The sequence below is a fragment of the Gadus chalcogrammus genome, chromosome 1, assembly GCF_026213295.1.
Source record: "Gadus chalcogrammus isolate NIFS_2021 chromosome 1, NIFS_Gcha_1.0, whole genome shotgun sequence".
Lineage (NCBI taxonomy): Eukaryota > Metazoa > Chordata > Actinopteri > Gadiformes > Gadidae > Gadus > Gadus chalcogrammus.
The window spans coordinates 2,199,477-2,216,896 of record NC_079412.1 but is presented as its reverse complement, the minus strand read 5'-3'; the positions used below and the strand labels follow the sequence as shown (position 1 = coordinate 2,216,896).

The 17,420-nt window shown below is 46.5% G+C and overlaps 1 pseudogene; it reads left to right on the top strand.

The window, feature by feature from the left end:
• Positions 1-2,693: 2,693 nt before the first annotated feature.
• LOC130390997 (solute carrier family 41 member 1-like) lies at positions 2,694-11,926 on the top strand (annotated as a pseudogene).
• Positions 11,927-17,420: the final 5,494 nt, after the last annotated feature.

Genomic DNA, 17,420 nt, shown 5'->3' with positions numbered 1-17,420 from the left:
GATCGATAAGCAGAATCGGAATCGGGATCGGAATCGTGAAATTCTTATAAATTCCCATCCCTAGGACTCATGAGGGCCATGAGGAGAGTCAACAGGAGGGTCATGAGGAGGGTCATGAGGGTCATGAGGAGGGTCAACAGGAGGGTCATGAGGAGGGTCATGAGGGTCATGAGGAGGGTCAACAGGAGGGTCATGAGTGGCTGATGGAGACCAGACTGTACGGCAGGAGCTGATCCACGGTGACGGCTTCACCTCTGGTGGATGCCTGGACTCTTCTCATGGATAACCGGCCAGAACCCCATCACCATTTTAATATGATGTGCATGTATTTACCTGTATGTCAATTGTGGCACCCATTGCACTCCTGACCATCCCTGGAAGAAGGGATCCCCTACACTGCGTTTCTTCTTAAGATTTCTTCCTTGTTGATTCAAGGGAGTTTTTTCTTGCCCGTGTGGGGGCATGGGTAAAGGGGGGTGTTCCAAATATTTGGCCTGTTAAGCCCTTTGAGACTGTAATGGTGATTAAGGGCTATACAAATAAAATTGAATTGAATTGAATTGAGTAGCAGGTTTTCAAGGTACCACGCCACTACCTATCAGAGTTTACCATAGTTATAGGTTCATCAGAGTTTACCATAGTTATAGGTTCACTACCTATCAGAGTTTACCATAGTTATAGGTTCACTACCTATCAGAGTTTACCATAGTTATAGGTTCACTACCTATCAGAGTTTACCATAGTTATAGGTTCACTACCTATCAGAGTTTACCATAGTTATAGGTTCACTACCTATTAGAGTTGACCATGGTTATAGGTTCACTACCTATTAGAGTTGACCGTGGTTATAGGTTTAGTACCTATTAGTGTTGACTATGGTTATAGGTTCACTACCTATTAGAGTTTACGTCGTTTTAGGTTCACATCCTATTAGAGTTGACAATGGTTATAGGTTCACTACCTATTAGAGTTTACATCGTTTAAAGTTCACATCCTATTAGAGTTTACCATCCTTATAGGTTCACTACTTAGGCTAACAGAGTTTACATATTTTTAGGTTCACTACATTTTAGAGTTTACATCATTATAGGATCACTACCTAATAGAGTTTACATCTTTATAGGTTCACTACCTAATAGAGTTGTTACCTAATATGAGCATTTCCTTCTTTAACTAAGCTCTCCTATTGGGTGTTCAACAGTATAAGCATCTGTAAAACCGTGTTCATGGCTCCCTCTGTAAAGAAGTACATTTATGCAACTATAAATAATCCTGTAATCTCCAAAACATTCCCTGATCTCTTTTCTTGTTGGAGTTTGAGGGTTGTACTTTCCACGACAGTACTAAGTGACCTATAGGGAGGAAGTTGCACGTAGCTAGTAAGACCTATTAAGTTGTTGTTATCATGGCAGACTCTACAGAGAGAGAGAAGCAGCTGCTGCATTGTCCTTGGTGTTTGCACAGCCAGAACACGGTCCGACAGATCTCTGGTCCATCGAGCGAACGACAAGACAGAGTCGTCACACACTAACAGACCATCAACCTGGTGGGAAGAAAGACTGCATGCATACAGACAGATGGACAAATAGAAGGACCGAACGATGATGAAGGACGGACGCAGAGAATGGGATCAGGGGATGGGAGAGTCTGTGTGTGTGAGAGTGTGTTTCTGTGTCCATGTGTGTGTGTGTGTGTGTGTGTGAGAGAGTGTGTTTCTGTGTGTGTGTGTGTGTGTGTGTGTGTGTGTGTGTGTGTGTGTGTGTGTGTGTGTGTGTGTGTGTGTGTGTGTGTGTTTCTGTGTCCGTGTGTGTGTGTGTGTTTCTGTGTCCGTGTGTGTGTGTGTGTGTTTCTGTGTCCGTGTGTGTGTGTGTGTCTGTCTGTCTGTCTGTCTGTGGGGGGGTGTCCTTCTCTGACTGCAGCAGCAGCACCACGTGGTGGGACCAGGTGCCCCCCTGCTGTCTTTAACAGTGCGTCACACACACTCAAGAGGGGGTGGGAGGGGGGGATGAAGTACTTGGAGGACCAATCAGGAGAAGGATGAAAGCAGCTGTATTGGGAGAGCTCGATTTAGGGGGAGCTGCACATTTGCAGTTGCACTTTGTAAGGCACAAGGAGAGAGGGAGACAGAGAGACGGAGACAGAGACGGAGAGAGAAACAGAGAGTGACAGAGACAAAAAGAGAGACAGAGACAGAGAGAGAGAGAGAGAGGCAGAGAGACGGAAACAGAGAGAGAGACAGAGAGAGACAGTAACATAGAGAGAGTCTAAGACAGGGAGAGAGACAAAGACAGAGACAAAGAAACAGAGGGAAAACTTCAAGCAAGAAGCAGCAGTATCGCCCAGCAGTCTGCTACCTTCTCTCCTCCTCCCCGACACAAAAACATCTCCATCACCTGTCTGTCAGCAGTCGGAGGTACCCCCCCCCCCCCCCCCCCCCCCCCCCGCCACACCAACAGCGGGCGGTGGTGTTCCAGGTTGCTTCTGGCTTCATCTTCAGCAGCATCTGCCTCAAGAACATCAGAACCTTCAACCACTCCACAACCCGGGACATCGCTGCCTCTCCCCTGACTGAGAGGATGAGGAGGAGGCTCCAGCCCGGGCCCACCGCAGGCTCTGAGGAGGAGGAAGAGGAGGAAGAGGAGGAGCAGGAGGGGGAGGAGCAGGAGGAGGGGCTTGGGCAGGTGGAGGAGCAGATGGAGGAGGTGGAGGGAGTGCAGCGGATGGAGATAGATAGCAGCAGGAGTGTGGTGGAGATGCAGAGGGCAAGGCAGCGCGAGGAGAGGATGTCGCAGCAGAAGAGGAGGGCGGAGAGGAAACTCCTGGCCTTCTGGACGTGCCTGTCCCACCGGACACGCTGCTTCTTCCGGCCCAGGGGGCGCCCCGCCTTCCAGCGGACCTCCTCCTCCGCAGGCCTCCTCAAGGGCGAGGCCTGAGTGTGTGTGTGTGTGGGGGGGGGGGGGGGAGGTCCCGTACCGGACTGGAGGAGTGTGTGTGTGTTTGTTTCTCTTTGACTGTGTGTGTGTGTGTGTGTGTGTATGTGTTTTTGTGTGTCTGTCCTTTGTTCCAGATGACAGTGCATACTGTCACCAGCTCAGCAATCACCTCGAGGCTTACTGAGGGTGGAGGAGGACACAGGAACACATGGAGGTCCTCTCCTCTCGCCTCGCCCGGCATCGACACTAGCAGAACAGCTACGCGTCAAAGCTCCACCCGCTCTATGTTGCTCATGCTTTAAACTGTGCAGGATTGGCTTGGAATAGAATCCAATTTTTTTAACAATCCAACAAAGAATCTGGATTAAACCTCAAGAAATCTCTCTGGATGTCTCTATTGTCGGCCATTGTTTCCCCAGGATCCAAAGCGTAAACAATCCATCCGCATCACACCGGTCAGAACAGCCCTGCAGCTGGCTCACAGCAGGGGGGTGGGGGGTCCTGTCTGGAGCTGCAGCTCAGATACCTGGGGAAGAACCCGTCGAGCTCCACCTGTATGCAGAGCCGCTCTGGCCCCTGGGCCCTGGAGAACTGCTGGCTCCTCACCAGGACTGGAGTCCTACCTGCGACCTGCGACCTGGCCTGGGCATGGTGGGGGACTCATGCTCACCGAAGGCCTGCAAGTAGGTGAGAGAGAGAGAGAGAGAGAGAGAGAGAGAGAGAGAGAGAGAGAGAGAGAGAGAGAGAGAGAGAGTCATGCATGCCATTGTGTGCTATGAGGGGCAAAGTGAAGTACGAATGTCTCTATAATATCCCATCACAAAATCCTGCTAATCAAATGAGGCTCATGACCTAAGTGTCCACATGTTTTAGCCCCTCTGTGAGGCTTCATGGTCCCCCTTCATGGTCCATATTAAAAAAAGATAGGATAGGCCAAGCTCTTTCTCAATAACATTTCCCCCTGTATGTCGTCCCTGGCTATCTGCTCAGTTACGCTTCGTGCCCATTGCACCGTCAGTCAAAGGACGTGGGAAGGCGTGGCTGACGGATGGGGGAGTAGTCTTTGCAGAGGCATCCGTCAGCCAATCAAATCGCTTCGCCGGGTTCTTCCCGCTTCTTCCTGCTTGTTGCGAGGCAAGATGACCCGCTTTCCCGCTTTCCAGTATCGTCAGAGCCTGAGTCGCGTCACAGTGCTTAAATTTGCATACGTGATCTGATTGGATGACGGATCCGTCGCTGCCGAAAAAGTTGAAAATGTTTCAACTTTTTGACGGAGCCGAAGGCTCCAACTGAACGGACGGATCCACAATGCATTGCGCGTCCGTCCCCATTCAAAGTCAATGGGGATCAGTCAACGGACGGAGGTAGTGGGCACGAGGTGTTAGGCCCCGTCCACACGAAGCCGATTTCATGGCGAAACCGCAAAGGTCTTGTAAGGTTCGGCCTTCCGTCCACACGAAGCCGGTGAATCCGCTGACCGAAACCGTAAACTTCTGAAACCACCCTCGGAGGTGGTTTCAAATCTACCCGGTTTCGTTTTGGATTCGTGTGGACGCCTGAAACCGACTGAAACCGTAAACCATGACGTCATCGCCCCACCCCTCGACCCTCTAGCCAATGACTGTTAAGCCCGCGGAGTCTCAGAACTCACAACAAAAAAGATGATGGCGGACTACAGGCTTGTAATCGTTCTGCAGCAGACCATGTCCCTTGTTGGGTTGCTAAGCCATTATTTATTGAGACTGTTGACTGACCGTTTGCTTGTGTTGTTAGTGGTTCGGGGATCAGCCTTTATGCGCATGCTCGCCTCTTCTTCTTATTTAATTTTCTTCTGGATTTCTGTAGCAAAAGCAGCGCCTCTTATGGGCCTGGCATGTGTACTACAGCATTTCTACAGATCTACCCGGTTTCGCTTGACTCCGTCTTTACGGAGATACTCCGAAACCGGATAGATCGAAACCGGAACGGTTTTGCTCGTTTCGGCTTCGTGTGGACGGGGCCTTAGACAACACGGTGGTGCTGAGATGAGCCATTCATCAGATAAGAAGCGGGTTCAGCAATGACTGATGAGTTACCTAATGGGAGTCGAATGATTTGTTTGTTTTAGTAAGTGTGTGTGTGTGCGTGCGTGCGTGCGTGCGTGCGTGCGTGCGTGCGTGCGTGCGTGCGTGCGTGCGTGCGTGCGTGCGTGCGTGCGTGTGATCAGCACAGGGAGGTGTTCCAGCAGATCACGGAGGTGTCCGTCTTGGTTCCGGCCTCCGTGGGACTGAAGGGGAACCTTGAGATGACCCTGGCCTCCAGACTGTCTACGGTTGTGAGTGGAACACAGCTTTGGCTAATCCTTCACCCACACTACCATGGGGAAGCTATCTCAGTATCTTCGAAGGTTACTCAGCTCGACATCTAGTGTGTTGTTGTCCATGGTTCAAATGAGACCAAACACACAAACACAATAATGCACGGCGACACAATACCAAACATATGATTTTTTGCATTTTGACAAATGAAGCCAAGAAAGATGTCTCTAATGGAAAACATGCTATTTCAAATGTCTCTATTCTTATATCTCTACTCAATATATTTATGTTACTGATATAACTTCTGCTGAATTAATGCTATGGATCATCTTCATCCGAGAATCCATGCCATACTTAATGTTTAGGGGATCAGCATCCGTCTTGTCAATGAAAGTGGGATCCATGCTGATCTTCTCTTCGACGGTCAATAGCGGCTTATACTGCGTTCCGATGTGTCTTTATGGGCCTCCTATAGGCCAACACGGGGCCGATGGACGACCCTGGGCAGCAGTGGGCGATGGGGTGGTGTAGCAATGTTAACCCTCATGTTAAGGCTCAATTACACCATGTAAACCACTCTACATGGTATCAAAATACACTGACACATGGCTCGTTATATTCTACCCTACATATGCTGCAAGAACACCAGCTATGGGACTCTACCTAAATATAAATCACATGCTTTCTACTTACTTATAATTACTACATGATCATATCTTAACTACCAACACATAACTCTCTAATTGACTTCACTCTGTTGTAAAATACTGTAAGTTCATTTCTTAATGTTCAAGCTACTGTCGGAAACACTCCAGAGCTTTGTCTTTAATGTAATTTTTAAGAAAAGTCCTAGCTATTCGTCAGCCATTACTGAGCTACTGTTACAGTCTCTGAGTTTACCGCACCTGACTTTGTACAAGTCAATCACCTTTTAGACCAATCGCAATCTCTACCAGTTTATTCTGCTCACTACTCAATCTTCATAACTCTCCATTCCTCACTACAGCAGCGGTCATTCATGGTAATGAGGATAAATGCTCATATTACAACGATCACTGCGTAGAATGCACCGTGGTAACGACAATATGGACCTGTGAGATCCATTCATCCATCCCCTCATCGTCCATGGAGCTCTGACTCTCCCAGGGTCCTCTCTGTGCCCCACCCCAGGTGCAGGCCACCTTGGTGGGCTTCCTGGCGGCGGTGGCTGCCGTGCTGCTGGGGGTCCTGACCCGGGGCCGCCTAGACCTGGTCCAGGCCTCGTCGCTCAATGCCAGCAGCGTCTCCACCGCCTTCATCACCGCATCATCGCTCTAGGTCAGCAAACGATGTCTTAAGCATACTCCTATTCATTCAGTCATCATTACTGCTCTGTCTCTAGGACAGCAAACCATGTCTTATTCATACTCCTGTTCATTCACATGAATATATACAAATTAATACTATTACTTCTACTAGCCACCACTACTACTATTACTACTAATAATTATGTTATACACCAGTTCTCAAGACACTCAAATACACTTTATAGAGGCAATGGCAAGAGGCAACAGATATCAATCAAGTCCCAATCAAACCGTTTATAAAGTAAATTAGGAAGCAGGACCGAGGTGGGAGAACTGGGGAGGGATTCGGTCTCTGATAGGAGGGAGAGAGGTATGAACTATGATTCTGAGAGCTATGAACTATGATTCTGAGAGCTATGAACTATGATTCTGAGGGTTTTAACTATGATTCTGAGAGCAATTAGTTATGATTCTCAGAGCTATGAACGATGATTCTGGATGTGCTGGGAACTTGTAAAGGAACTTTAAAATAGAAATGATAAATATATAAATAGATGTGATTTGAACAGTGCGCTGACCTGGTGACCTGCTGGTGTGGTTAAGAAGGGCTGGTGATGGTGGGGTTTCAATTCTGCTGGAATTTGTTGTGAAGGGCTGGTTATGGTCGCCGTGATCGTGGGGTCCAGGAAGTTGGGGGTCAACCCGGACAACCTGGCCACGTCCATCACAGCGAGCCTGGGTGACCTCATCACCTTGTCACTGCTCGCTGCCATCAGCAGCTTCCTGTTCCACCACAGAGGTAAGAGGTCCCCCTCTCCCTGATAACACCTCTTAGTTCAATGCTGCTATAATACACTGTAGTACATTAAAAAGTCCTGTAGTGGATTCAGAAAGATCACAGAAACTTACACAAGAAGAGGGCTGCAAAGTGAGATTTTGATATTTCCATACATTTACTTATTGAACACTCTAGACCCCGATCTTATTGAAACATTAGAATTTGGTTAAGGTTTATATTAGCATCACACTAGTGCCCAGCGATGACCTGTGTCTCTCCCCTGTTGGCGCTGTCTCTGCGTTGTGACTCTGTGGTTTTGGTCCATAAACCAAGAGTCCGAGAGTATTATTCTCTGACTGTGGCTGTGTTGCCCTCCCAGACCTGTGGTTCCTGCCCCCTGCGGTTGGCCACCTCCTTCTCCTCATACCCCTCTGGGTCTCCGTCACCCGATGCTCCCCACCAATCAGAGAGGTGCTGCAATCGGGCCTAGTGGGCATGGCCCTCAGCAGGTACCCACAATGCACCTCTTCACCGACACACCAACCAGGATTTCACCACCTGACTTCTCATTGAAATGTTGACCTGTGAATCAACAACTTGCTCAAAAGTTGAACATTAAAAAAATGTGTGCATGTGTGTGTATGTGTGTTTGTGTTTGTGTGCATTTGTGTGTGTGTGTGCATTTATGTGTGTTTTTGTGTGTGTGTTTTTGTGTTATATTACTCTGTGTCTCTAGCATCGGCGGTCTGATTCTCGACAGAACAGTGAGTGATCCCAACTTTGAAGGTACGGCGATCTTTACACCAATGATCAACGGTAAGCCAGGTTCATTGTAGGCTAGTGGGTAATAAAGTGCACATGGGTTTTTCAGACACTTGGTGTTGCAATAAAGAGAAAAGGCCTCCCTCAGTCGTATTGAGCTCCTGGACTTACAAGGAAGAGTGTCATTTCATGCTTTTCGACTTTTCCCTTGGCTTTAGACTTTGATGCATGTAGGGCTATACATGTTTTATGCATACATAAACAGAGAAATCAAAGTCTGAGCCAGGGGAAGTATTCACGCCCACCGAATACGCCCCTCCATAAGTGCCTGAAACAGCTTGTTTGCTCAAACTTTACTTCAGTAATAGTGCGATTTCAGACAGTGTGCAGTGGGGGCTGAGGTGCAAAAGTCCTGCCTCCCGGCTATCAGCAATGTTTACAAGTTTTCGGGGTTTTGAATCTGCCAACCAATGCGCAAAAGTGTTTCAGCAATCACAGACTGGGCTGCTCGGGAGGGGGACTTAAAGGGGACATAATATACCACCAGGTGTGAGTGTGATTAGTTAAATCACATTCACACCTGGTGTGTATATGTATAATATGTCCCCTTTAAAGTGACATGATAGGAAACAGACATTTTTGAAAGATGCTGAAATTTGTTCGGCAGAAATGAACAGTGTGAGAATGATAGGGAATATTTTTTACAAACAGGCATCTAACCCTTTTATAGTAGTTCACCCAAATGCAATTATTAACCATAAAAAAGCATGATATGGGATCTTTAAAGTTTGTGTGCAGCCTTTCTATCTGAAGGTGGACAGATTTCTTATAGTTGGTCTCTTTTTGGGGTTCATGTTGAGAGTCTTCTACGGATGAGGGGGCAGTCACTGCCTGTGTCTCCAGAAGCAGGGTCTACTGTGGCGTGTTTCCCTCCCCACAATGAGCCATACAAAGTAGAGCGGCCAATAATAATGGGCCTGAGTTCAAGCGCACGCCTGTGGAGAATGTAAACTAAGCAGGCCCCTTCAGGGTCTTGCTTAGCCTGGGCACAATGCAGGACTACAGCACAGGAAGTCTATTTGCATTATATTCAGCGCAGTGCTCACTGCTGAAACACCCATGATTTACCCTCCTGTCTTTAAGGCTAGTAAAAAATCTCCAAACCTCTGACCAATGAATATACTGGTGCAAGGTTAAATTGCACCAGTTTTTATGAGCATTTTATGAGGTCAGAGATTAGTGGGAATTTTTGCCTATTAATTTACTTTCATACTTCATGTTTTTCCCATTTTAACCAAAAGATCATCCAGACCAGTTAAACAGACGGCTGGAAGATCAATGATGTCCTGATCAGTTAATAGGTCAGTGACCAGTTCAAAGTCATCTGGAGGCTTATGGTACGTTCCAGAGCCCATCCAAACCAGTGGGACGTGGGACTTATCCTACCTCCAACTAAGAAAAGTGCACTGGAATGCCTGTCGAAGTGGACCATCCCACCGTCGAAGTGGAACCTCCTACTATTGAACTGGGGGGTGATCGACCTACCCCACTTCACCAAGTAGGAGCTAGTACAGTTCAGGAAGGATAAGTCCCACATCCCATTGCTTTGGATGGGCTCTGGAATGCACCATTAGTGGTGTCCTGACCAGTTCAAAGTCAGCTGGAAGCTTAATGGTGTCATGACCAGTTCAATCCAGCTGGTACTTAGTGGGGTCCTGACCAGTTCAATTCAGCTGGTACTTAATGGGGTCCTGAACAGTGGTCTCTCCCCAGGCGTTGGGGGAAACCTGGTGGCCATCCAGGCCAGCAGGATCGCCGCATACCTCCACCCCTGCAGCGCTCCGGGGACCCTGCCCCCCGACATGGCCAGCAACAGGCCTGACCCCTGCACCACCTTCTGCTCTGAAGGTGCTTCAGCCATCGCCACAGGACACACCGTCAGTCCTGAAAGTTGAAACTACAGCTGGTGCTGTTCTGCCATTCTGTTGCTTATTTGTCTGCTTTCATTATGCTCAGAACAGTGAAATAATTATATGCAACTATTATTTATTAAAATATATTATTTAACTTCTTTATAGATTGATGATAATATTGTTCTTTGTGTTTGTATTGCCACACAGCTATAGGCAGGGGGGATATAGACAGACTGATAATTGATACAGGTGCCTGATGAGGTGTGTGTTCAATGTTTGGGTCGCTTGAGGTTATAAGCTATGCCGTGGCCATCTGTCCCGCCGCCCCTTAGAGATCCTCCTTCCTGAAGACGCCGGGGGGGGGGGGGGGGGGAGTATTGAGCTCTGGGGAGGGGGCCGCTGATGTTCTTTCTGTTCTGCTATGTTAACTGCAGGGTGAACTCCAGGTCGGGCAGGTTCCTGCTGTTTCTGGTGGGGCCGGGTCACCTGCTGTTCCTCTACACCACCTCTCTTCCAAGGGGGCCATGCCACCCTCACCCCTGCCTTCAACCTCTGGTCCCTGGGGGCCCCACTCCTCCAGGTCAGACCTTCACCCTCGGGTCCCTGGGGGCCCCCCTCCTCCAGGTCAGACCTTCACCCTCGGGTCCCTGGGGGCCCTCCTCCTCCAGATCAGACCTTCACTCTCTGGTCCCTGGGGGCCCCCCTCCTCCAGGTCAGACCTTCATCCTCTGGTCCCTGGAGGCCCCCCGCCTCCAGGTCAGACCTTCACCCTCTGGTCCCTGGGGGCCCCCTCCTCCAGGTCAGACCTTCACCCTCTGGTCCCTGGGGGCCCCCTACTCCAGGTCAGACCTTCACCCTCTGGTCCCTGGGGGCCCCCTACTCCAGGTCAGACCTTCACCCTCTGGTCCCTGGGGGCCCCCTCCTCTAGGTCAGCCCAAAGCTGCGTTCGGGATTCGTCCCAAGCTAGTACAAAAGGGCCCAACTTTGTCAGAAGATGAACCGTCATCCTCCATGTGCGGAATTTGAGCTGAATCATATCAGAACCCAGATCTCTTTCAACATAAGCACGACTATACACACTGCAAAGTAAAAACCAAACTGTTAAAATTATGATTTTATATAATGCCTACTACCTTCTACAATATATTAGACTCTAGCTAACTTGCCAGTTTGACCTTGGATTGGCGATCTTAAGAGGCCCTCATTAATCAACATGAATCCTAAGCAGCAGCGATCACAACAGCAGTAGCAGGAGCCTGTAGTCAGTGAGAGGGATCGGACGGCTAAGTATGGGGTGCATTCCATTTCACCCACTGGCAGAGGCCTATAACTACCCCGCAGGACACAGACGTTATGCACAGCACTATGTATTTTTCTTCAAGCTCATTTTCTTTAAATACATCTTCAGCGGCACTCCAAATTAGAGGGATGGCCCCGTGGTATGACTATCTTTAGCTCTTGTGAGTTAGAACAGACGTTTACTTTGAAAGAGGATGATTTGTGCATTGGCTGACGTAGCTATGTGTTGGAGGTTCTTCCAATGACCCAGGTGGTGCTGCTGCTCTACAGGGCCGACCTGATGGTGCGCTGGATGTGGAGCCGCAGGGTGGTCCCTGATTCCTCCTCCATCCCCTACCTGACCACCCTGGGGTAGGCCTGCAAGATTGGGGGAAATTAATCACGATTTTTTAGCTTAGGTATCAGGATTTGATGTCACGATTTTTTTCTCACACAATGTAATTTTTATTGCAAACATGAACCATAAACAAAAAAGAAAAATAGGAGTACCAAAATAGTTTTTTGGCACCTCTAGCACGTTGCGTTTCATATGGCCCTTTATTTTATTGATTAAAGTGCAGCATCAAAAACGGAATGATTTATTTTGTACATATAGCAGCAGATTGTCTTTAATTGCTGGCCTTTTATAACTACTGAACCAACTCTACACACCTGTAAATTAAGGCTTACATTATATAAAAAAATAAATAAAATAAAATATAAAAATCGAATCCACAGAGGTCTGAATCGAGAACACGATCTTATAACGATTCATCGTGCAGGCCTACCCTGGGGCACCTCCTGGGGACATGCCTGCTGGCTCTGAGCCTCAGGCTTGCCCCAGGACCCAGGACCAGGGCTCTGATGGGTGACTGGGGTGTGGGTGGCGGGCGGGTTGGCCCCTGAGACTCTACTGCTGACGCTCCTCCATTGGCTCGGCCCCTCAGCAGGCCAGGAGCAGACAGTGCAGCACAGAGACGTGGCATGGGGGACTTCAGGAGGCGTGAGGGACCAACTGTAGGAGATACTACGGCACAAACACACGGTGTCCAAGCTCTTGTTTTCGCTCGGTGTACTCACACTTTGACCTCAGCGTGTCTGATCACTCACTTCTGTCAACAGCCGGTAAACTGACCTGACGGTCAAAGGGAAACAACCTCCAGACCGGGCAGTGATCCTGGTGTCATATTACCCTGGTATACAGAGCTATAGTGGTGATCCTGGTGTCATGTTACCCTGGTATACCTTAGGGCTGGCCCGAATAATTCGAATATTCGAATACTCAAATACTTAAATCAGTATTCGGAACTTTTTTTTTCCACATACGTGACGTTACCAGAGCGAGGGAGGCAAAATATAAGCGTCAGCGACACCAAGCAGAGAAGCGAGAGAGGTGGAGGAAGAATAGATATCTTGTTTCCCTTTACTTTATAACACAACATTAGCTGGATCTCTGGAGGAAACCCTTAGCTTAGTTGTTTGTTTACGTTCGCTAGCGCCGCGCCAATCAACTGTGACAGAGCGTGAGCGTCTTGCGAATACCCGGTCAATATAATGGATATAATATGGACACATAAGACAATCAATATTCGGTATTTGTTATGGATTTATTGTACAAATTCCCTGAAAAGATGCACGTTCCAGGATGAATTGAAAAGCTCCCGTAAGGGCTGAGATGGCAGAGAACAGCTGATTTGGAACGGAGCAACAGCTGTTCGCTTTCACGGGGGAAAACTATAAGGAACTTCAACCTACTTAGGCCTACTAATTAAGGTTGAAAAGCTATTAAATCTTCAACAAAATATGCAGATACTGTCAAAATCGGTTGCAGGGAGTATATAGGGATTATTAATGTTGTTTTTGATGGTGTTTTTTTCTGGAACGAGTATTCGAATATTCGTTCGGAAAAACCAACGAGTATTCGAAGCCTGAAAAATGGCATTCGGGCCAGCCCTAGTATACATGGCTATACTGGTGATCCTGGCGTCATGTTACCCTGGTATACATGGCTATACTGGTGATCCTGGCGTCATGTTACCCTGGTATACATGGCTATACTGGTGATCCGTGTCATGTTACCCTGGTATACATGGCTATACTGGTGATCCTGGTGTCATGTTACCCTAGTAGTCTATGCTGCTATACTGGTGATCCTGGTGTCATGTTACCCTAGTCTATGCTGCTATACTGGTGATCCTGGTGTCATGTTACCCTAGTCTACGCTGCTGGTGATCCTGGTGTCATGATACTTACATGGCTATACTGGTGATCCTGGTGTCATGTTACCTTAGTCTACATGCAATTTTGTTTGGGAAGCTGTTTTTAACGCTTTTTAGATCAATGATTGTACTTAAAAAAATAATAAAGAACTAGGTGGTTTTGACTTACAGACCATGAAGCTGAAGATGTCTCTTGATGGATAATAATTTGTGTTCTGCCTTTAAAGGTCCCATGACATGCCACCAGGTATTGTGTGATTGGCCCTTACAAGCGTTTTGGAATTCTGCCCCTTATGACATCACAGGTGGGCGTGTCCACCTAGATGGGTGCTGGATAGATCAGTCTATCCAGCACACATATAAAAGCTAATCACACCACACCTGTGCCCTATACCACGAAGCTCGCTGAACATACCCAGGCTTTCTTGGGAAAACCTGGCTCGACAGAGCTGCAACTCGCAATCAGAGTTAAATGGTACCACGAAGCTCACTTTAGATTCAATTAGTTGAACCAGGTTTTCCGCTTTAGGTTCAGTGCGCGTTCACGTGAAAGGGGCGTTTTTTGCGTCATTTTTCTCACCTTTACGATAGATCAAGCAGTCTATATGCGTAGAAGTGAAAATATTCTGCATATTGTCTGTAAAATAACTATGCCAAATGCAGAATTGTTCGCCATTAATCCAAATAGAATGATGATGATTTAAAAATGCATAAGCAACGTCCATCCTGCCTTATTCTATCATTTAGGGAATTCACTTTAAATACACCCAATTTAAGAAATGTATGGCATGTTTTCGACTGCCGAGAGGTAGCGGCTCTAGCGTAATGGATTGGTATAAGACCCGAACGCCAGCGACCGGGGTTCAAGCACGGCCAGCACGGCCTTGAAAATATGGGTTCAAGTTCGAAATAAGCACAAAAATATAATTCCATAAGCTTTAGTGAATAAGTATTCCATATGCATGAGAATTAGGACTTTTTAAGCTTCACATAAATTTGCATCACTTGGGAGTCGACCCCCCCACGCAGAAATTCAAGACTGACGCGCTACCTCCACTCTAGCACACTGTCACGGAGACACAATGCGCAACAGTAATCATTGTCTACATAAGGTCCAAAAGGACGATCAAATAACGAACGCCCTCTGATGAGAATCTGTATCTCTCATGAAGAACCCCAATTTCGTTGTTTGCACAATGACAATAAAGTCTGAAATCTGAATATCGTCAGACAATGCCAATGGATCGGTTCTGTCCCGTAAAACCCTCTGTCTCCGGAGAGACGCCTGTACGAGAAGTGCGCCGGGGTCCACGGGAACACCCACAAATGGTGACGCCATTGTCAGAGGAGGGGCTAGGAAGCTGCGCACGCCGATTTAAGTAGCCGATCTCCGGCTAGACTAAGCCGAAAAACTGCTCCCAACCAGGTTTGGTTGCGAGCATAAGTCACCATGGTGATACAGCGACGCTAAAAGAGATCGACTTTCGTGGTACAACTAACCCAGGCTTGGAGCTCAACATACCTCGCTAACCCTCTAAGCGAGCTTCGTGGTACAGGGCCCTGGTGGCATGTCATTGGACCTTTAAGGATCTCTGCCAGTGTGATTGTTGGCTTATTGCCAGCTTTGGAGAAATCACCATCTTTTTTTCCATACTACGAATGTGATTGATCTAAATGTTTTTTCATTGTGTAAACTCAAATCAAGGGTTTAGGCTGGTATAAAACCAACACGAAAGCGTAATGAAAACTTTTGAAGGTAATTAAATATAAATCCAGCCAAACGATTGCTAAGTTGTTATCTCTAGCAATCTAGCAAAGCTATCTTAGTTCCCACATTTTTTCTCCAAGATTGATGAAATAAACGGTGGTCACGGTACGATTTTGCATGAAGGTTTGGAGATGACAGCCAAAGTCCCCAGTGTTGAGTCAGAAGGAGACCAGTTTAGATTTTAAACCCTGTCACAGCAAACTGTTCACCTGATTGGTAATGCCTGATAGTATAAACTTTCATATTGGCAGGTAGTCTGTTTTATTCAAACTATATGAAGTTTTAGGATTTGTAGTTATACAATAGGCTTTAATATGAATATCTGCTAAGATTAGTTGATTAGTATTTGTGTGAGGTTATTGCAACTATAGTATTAGTTACTACTACCCCTGTAATAATTCTGTAATATTGCTTATTCACCCGGTAACTAATGTTAATGAATGGTAAATATTGTATCCTTTTTGTGAAGTGTATCCCTACATTAACATGTTTCATGAAATCGTATCCCAAAGATAATAAGCATAATATAACTTAAAAGATGCGATCAGCAATTGTTGCTCCCCCACTGTGTTTTAAGTCAGCTGTTTTTTGATTGAGTCTCACTGTCCTCAAGCCGTCTGCTCTATAGCAGTGACCAGTAGAAACATGAGACTTAATCAAAACACAGTTGAAAGCGGACAGAACAAAAAATGTAAAATCAGCAAATCTATGTATTTAATGTGTAATTGTTTGAATAAAAGCTTTTATCAACGTGGTGTAGGATATGTGTAGTACTGTTGAGAACTGGGTTACTGTTTAAGTCATGTTCCGGTCCGAGCTCACAGAAGGCCTTCATGCTGATTCTCTCTCCACAGGACTGAAATAGTCCCTCGGCTCCAGCACCCACACGCCCTGGTGATGTTCCCTAATCCCGACATAGTGACCACTACACGGTGCACTATTTTGGGATAAGTGTATGAGGAATTTGGTCACTAATTATGTGCCGGTGTCATGCCAAATTTGTACCGGCTGCCAAATTTGTACCGGGCGCGTCATCCATACGTAATCCACTCCAAATCTGCCTGGCAACAGATGATCGCTTCGTCCGTTGCCTGGCAACGGACGATCGCGTCGAATGACGTGAACATTCGCGAACCTTCTATCTAGCGATCCGTTATCTGTATTGTGCTATTTCGTCCTTGACCTGCTTTAAACACTCAGTTTACTTGCTACATTTGATTAAACAATTAAATACAATACAAATATAAAGTAAAAACAAGTGTTATCTGTAATGATATCAACATCAGTTATTAGACCGTCACACGGAGCATGCGCAGTTGGATTGGCGCGCTGCATGTTAATAATAATAATAATAATAATACATTTAATTTAGAGGCGCCTTTCAAGACACCCAAGGTCACCTTACATAGCAGGGTTTCCCCCAGCACTGTCTTGTTAAGGCGGCCGCCTTAACAAGACTAGGGCCCCGCCTTGACTACCAATGTATTAAAAAAAAAAAAAAAAAAAAAAAAAGTTTAAAAAAAAAAAAAAAAAAAAAAAAAGCGAGATTTTTCTGCCATGAATAGGGTAAGCCCATCATCTTCTCACTATCTTAGTTCAAAATTTAAAATATTAAATATACAACATTGACTTCATTCACTCTATGTGTAGATAAAGACAGACCTGCGAAACTGCAGGGCAAGAATCTTACAGCCTGCATGAAGATCAGCATCAATGGCCCACCAGTGTCTAAGTTCAATTACAGCAGGGCGCTAGAACTGTTCTTTGCACAGCCACGCAGAATTGCATGCACTGATGCCTCTTGTCAGCTGTGCCGCAAATAAGATCCAAAAAAGGAACTGTAAATAGTTGAATTTGCATACAAAAGTTAAGTGTATTGTCCATTATTTGTATTTAATTTGCACTTTTCTTTAATTTTATTTTGTAGTGTCTGCATGTTTGCACAACATTTGTACCTACTGTTGTTTATTTATATGGAAATAAACAGTCGTTTATTTCATTCATGCGTACTGGCATCTTTGAGCAAAATACCCCCAAAATTTTTCGGCACGGCGCTTTGCGCCGCGCCAACAACACCACCGACTGCTTACCACCTTGACTGAGACATTTACTGGGGGAAACACTGCATAGCATATAGTCATCATACATTTTTTAAAAAACAAGACATTGTGGAAAAAATAAATAAA